At 42.9% G+C, this 6,000-nt stretch overlaps 1 pseudogene across 1 annotated transcript in view; it reads left to right on the plus strand.

Moving 5' to 3' along the window:
- LOC311128815 (receptor tyrosine-protein kinase erbB-4-like) overlaps window positions 1–6,000 on the plus strand; it is a 506,504-nt pseudogene that overhangs the window by 396,712 nt on the left and 103,792 nt on the right. Inside the window, exon 4 of the transcript in view lies at window positions 3,750–3,881. The product of the transcript in view is annotated as a receptor tyrosine-protein kinase erbB-4-like (transcript). The remainder of the gene's footprint in view (window positions 1–3,749; window positions 3,882–6,000) is intronic.

Here is a 6,000-nt window from a genome sequence, read left to right on the forward strand (position 1 = left end):
GGTATGTTGAATATAAATATATCTGGGTTTAGGCCAGTGCACAGCACTATTACAACAACCACATTAGTTGTTAATTATATTGTCAATGTTTTAGACACTCAAATTAATTGTGCTGCCTTGTTTGTGGACCTGTCAAAAGCATTTGATATTGTTGATCATGCTATTTTATTGAACAAGTTGATCTCGATTGGCCTGGGCTGTTGGTTGTTTGCCTGTTCTTGGTTTCATGATTATCTTAGTGACATAACTCAGGCCATTGTGATTGATGGGGTTAAGTCCACATTTCTTGTAGTGCATAAAGGTGTTACGCAGGGGTCAATACTAGGACCTGTTCTTTTCACTATTTATATAAATGCTATTGGTCAATCTGTTAAAAATTGTAAATTTAATCTATATGCGGATGATACTATTATCTACGCAATTGCCCCGACTGCTGACCTGGCTGTGACAAGGCTACAGTCCGATTTTGTAGTTATGCAGGAAACCTTTACTGTTTTAAAACCCGTGCTTAATACGGGCAAAACTAAATACATGTTGTTTTCAAGCTATCGTAAGATTGTCTCAGTTCCCGCTCAGCCCAGTCAAAACTGTTCGCTGCTCTGGCACCCCAATGGTGGAAGAAGCTCCCTCACGACGCCAGGACAGCGGAGTCACTCACCACCTTCCGGAGACATTTGAAACCCCACCTCTTTAAGGAATACCTGGGATAGGATAAAGTAATCCTTCTACCCACCCCTTACCCCCCCCCCCCCCCCCCCCCCCAAAAAAAAAAAAACATTGTAAAGTGGTTATCCCACTGGCTATAAGGTGAATGCACCAATTTGTAAGTCGCTCTGGATAAGAGCGTCTGCTAAATGACGTAAATGTAAATGTAAATGTAATGGATTACATCTTCACACATCGGATGGTACTATAATTAAACTAGTCCTTGCATATACATACCTTGGTATTTGACAATGATTTATCGTTTAAGAAACGTACAAATGAGCTTGTTAAACATATCTTGTCACTCTCTATTCAGCAGGAAGCAGATTGTGCAGTCAACCTTTCTACCTGTTCTTGATTATTGTAATACTATTAATCAAAGTGCAGCTGCCTCTACTCCTAAACCCCTGGATGCCGTTTTTCATAGCGCCCTTCGTTTTATCACAGGAGACAGTTTTATTACTCATCACTATTCTTTACCAAAAGGTTGGCTGGACCTCTTTGAAGTCACATGGATCACCTCATTAAGCTCTTTTTGTTTACAAAGCCTTGCTCCACAAGCTTCCGACTTACCTAACTTCACTGTTAAGATTTAAAATTGAAGTTATTAAACCTGTTCACAGAGTTGGTTAACTATGGAGACTCCTTTGGTGTCTACAGAGTAAGATAAGTCAGACTTTAGTTTTCTTGCTCCGCATGTTTGGAATGATCTCCTAAATACATTTGGAATAGATGCGTTGGGGTCCCTAGGGCAGTTCAGGCAGCGGAAAGAGGATTTTTATAATGAAGTATGTCTTTGTTTTGGTTGATTGTGTTTTGTGTGTATTGTGTATATTTGTTTTTGTACGTGCAATATGTGTTGTGCTGTATTTTATTTGTTTGATATTGTATTATTTTTTGTATATATTTTGTGAGGTTGAATATGCAGTGCTCCATCGTAAAAGAGACACTGGTCCCAATGGTGACTCCCTGATTAAATAAAGGTAAATAAAAAAAGAAGTCTAGACTGTTGGTTGTCATTTGGGGACAATTGAACTGTGGAAATGTATTACTTTTTAACAATATTTCTCACAATTATATTTTATTAGGGTCTTAATGTTGTGACAACAATCAGATACTGGTTGTGTTCTTACCAAGCTTTTACCTCTCTGGTTCTCTTTGTTGTGAACAACATTCCTCCTATCTGTCTGACTTACCTCATGTTTAAAAACTAAGAAGTCTGAATCACTGAGCAGAGCCTGAGCATGCAGAGAGGGTCATCCATGCTCAAAGAGACAAGTCAACCATGTGCTAACACACACACACACACACACACACACTCACACACACACACCACATTGCCTCTCCTCTGGTCCATAAAAACACATTGGGGGTCAGGGAAGTTATGCTGAGGTTTTGTGCTGTGTTTGTTTGGTAGTGTTTATTTGCCCCCTGCACGGCCCAGTTTGCCTATGAGCAGTGGTTGCTCCCTCCTTCCTCCTCTGTGCTGTGAGTGCCACACGTACCCTAGCGTAACCGTCCAACACACACACACACACAAACACACACACACAAACCTAGCGGAACGTCCCTCCCTCCCATCCCTCCCATAGTGTGGCTGAGAATTAATTTCCGTGATGAGCACCAAGTTCCTTCCCTCCCGTAGAGAGAAGCAGAAAACATATTAACACCACCTCCAATCATCTGTGGAGTACACTTTAATCAGGCTGCTACAGGTACTGCTAGGTTACACACACACACACACACGCACACTCTGTTACGGGGCTTCTGCCAGCCATAGGGGTTATGAAAACTGCTCATCTGTTTCAGCTGTACTTCACTGATCTGCTTGTGGGGAGTTAGAGAAACCCCCCCCCCCCCCACCCCCCCACCCCCCCACCCATCACACACTCACACACACACAATTGTGGGGAGAGAGAAAGCCATCTCTGTAAATAATGCTAATCTTCAAGCAACAAGCTGGGGTTTTATTTTGTTTTTTATTCAGCGGGAGTCTGGATTAGGTCTGACAAGGACTCTCTCTGAGAATAGTCTAGATTAGGTCTGATAAGGACTCTCTTTGAGAATAGTCTAGATTAGGTCTGATAAGGACTCTCTTTGAGAATAGTCTAGATTAGGTCTGATAAGGACTCTCTTTGAGAATAGTCTAGATTAGGTCTGATAAGGTCTTTCTTTGAGAATAGTCTAGATTAGGTCTGATAAGGACTCTCTTTGAGAATAGTCTAGATTAGGTCTGATAAGGACTCTCTCTGAGAATCCAATGATGAGAATAATTGGGGCTGCCCTCTGTGAACCAATCAGAGAACACAATATTGAACTGTGGGAAGAAGGGAAGTTAGTGGGGGTGAAAGGAGGGGATGGGTTGGATCGCCCCCACCCCTAGTAAACTCTCTGATCCGAGGTGGACAGTATGATTCATATTAGAAGACAGGGGCTGAATCCCAAATGGCACCCTATTCCCTTTATTGAACTTCTTTTGACCAGGGCCTGTAGGGAAAAGATGCCATTTGGGACTCAGCCAGAATATAATCTCATCCTCTCCTCCCTCCCCTGATGAAATATGAAATTACAAAATTGTTAGTGTTGTTGTCTCTCTCTCTCTCGCTCGCTGGGGGTTAAAATCCAGGCTGGATGGATTTGGTATCATGGGGGGGTAACATACTTATTTCCTATGTTTATGTCTGCTGTGGCGTGCGTGTGTGTGTGTCTGCTGGTATGAGTCTCCAATCTGAGGAAGAGGACAGAGGAAAAACAACAACAAAACTAGATTATGGTTAATAATAACAGCAATAAGACAAGGATTTGTCTCTGACCTTCTAAAAGTTTAATCCATCATATTTATCTGGCGGAGGATGAAGGAGTCAGGGCTGAGGTCTCCTTTACCTGTTTCTCTCAAATCTAACTGTGTACACCTGTGTGTGTGTGTGTGTGTGTGTGTCTGTGCATGCCTCCATGCGTGCGTCCGTGTGTGTTTGTGCATCTTTGTGTGTGTGGGTCAGTACTTTGTCCTGATGTGTTTCTTTGTGTTTTATCGTATCCCACAGAGATCCTACAAGGCGGTGTGTATGTCGACCAGAATAAGTTCCTGTGCCATGCAGACACCATCCACTGGCAAGACATCGTTAAGAACGCCCGCGTCAGCCCTCTGGTGGTGCCCACCAATAGCAGTGTTACGTGTGAGTAGCTCATCAATGAAAGAGAAGGAAACATCTACTAATTACTACTAGAGATATACAAGTGGGGGACATACAGGGGGGATATACGGGTGGGGGGGATATACAGGGTGTGATGTACAGGGGGGATATACAGGAGAGGGGGACATACAGGGGGGATATATGGGGGGGGGGGGGGGGGGGGTGTATACAGGGGGGTGAGATACAGGGGAGGAATATGGGGGGGATATAAGGGGAAGATATATAGAGGAGGGGGGTATACTGGAGGGGCTATACAGGAGGGTATTTTCAGGGGGGATATACAGAAGGGGAATACACAGGGGGGATATATGGGGGGATATATGGGGAGGGTTATATGGGGGGATATACGGGAGGATATACAGGAGGGTGGGATATACAGGGGGGGATATACAGGGCAGGATATACAGGAAGGATATATACAGGAGGGATAAATATACAGGGGTATGGTAGTGGGTGCCAGGTGCAACTCAATATTAGGAATCTGTTCTTAATGTTTGGTATACTCAGTATATGATGTTGCTTTTCGTTCATTTTATATGTATTACATGTGTTTAGTTTTTATTCATGACTAGCTGTACTAGTGCAACCTCTGAATCATACTTCAAACACAACTTACAGCATTGATGAAGTGTCAGTTTCTATTGCATTCTCTCTACTGGTCTCACTCAATAATTTTGATCATTTGACTCTCTGTCACACATGCACACACACACACACACACACAACACACACACACACACACACACACACACACACACACACACACACACACATACATACATACATACATACATACACTACACACTGTGGCAAAGATCAAGGAGGTCTGAAAACTTGTAATGCATTTTAAGGCTGTATTCTCCATATTCTTGGAGCAAGTTTTTGTTTTGTTTTGTTCCTGTTTTCATTGGCTCTTCAAAACAAGAAAGGAATTTCAAATCCACCCCCAATCTATCCACATATATTTCTCTCTACCTCTCATAGCCAAACCCATAAGACTTGTAAAGTCATTTCGTTTTGACAATTTAACCTTCAGCTTTTGCTGTTTTAAAGAAGTAATAAAACATTATGATGTGGAGAGAAAGAGTGTGATAGTTGTACTGAAGGTCAGGGGGAATTAGAATGTAGATAGTAAGACCTTGGACACTAAAGCCTGGTTATTACTCTTTCGCCTGCTTTTCATGGTTTAGCTAGAGACCAAAGAAAGCTCTGTGTGGGCTCAGGTATAGATATGTTATCTTTGACCCATCTCCCCAGCTTACTCAATTATCATATAGGTAGGGAGCGAGGGAAGTGTAACAAAGGGCAGTAGATGGAGAGTCTGAGAAAGTGTCAGGGATGGATGGAGAGAGGGAGAGGGGAAGGGAGGGGATGTAGCTAGAGATGTCAGAGAGAAAGTGTCTTCAATGTAATTACTCTTAGCTGAACTGGAACACCCCACTCATCCAGCCTCACACTGCAATTACCAGGCAGTCAATTAAGCCCTCCAAAACACAGCTAACGCTAATATAACAGCAGAATGTCTAGCTAGTTGCTACTGCTGCTGTCTCTCTCCCCTGCAGCAGTCGTTAATGAGAGAACACACTGTTAGTAACTCTAGTAGTGCATTAAAGGTAGACTCAGCTTCTCCGCTGTTTTGGTCCCGTGGCTACCACGCTGAAACAGTGGGAAGTGAACCCGTGCACTTGTGCAGATACTGTGTGTGACTGTGTGAGAGCGAAGTCTTGCATCTCACTCATCTCAATATCTGTGGTGCTGCCCGTGGCAGCGTCATTTTGCTGAGTCTACCTTTAAGGAAACAAAAACAGTAGAGTACATTGTGTCACTCATATCAGAGATTACCAGGTGCTTGGTAGAGAATCTAGTAAGATGATAGTAATGAGATGATTATAGCATATCTAACGTTCTCTCTCTGCCAACAACTCATGTTTCAGGCCAAATGTATTTACCCGTCTCGAAGGACCATGTACGGAAGAGACTCACTTTGGGTTTTGTAAAATGACAGTCAATACCAGGTTCTTGGTAGAGAAGTGTGTTAAAGTTGTGGTGTTTTCGTTTCATGGATGTGTGTGTACTTGGTGTAACAGTATACGTTCATGTT

The sequence above is a fragment of the Coregonus lavaretus genome (assembly GCF_964263955.1).
Source record: "Coregonus lavaretus genome assembly, chromosome: 5".
NCBI classification, from domain to species: domain Eukaryota; kingdom Metazoa; phylum Chordata; class Actinopteri; order Salmoniformes; family Salmonidae; genus Coregonus; species Coregonus lavaretus.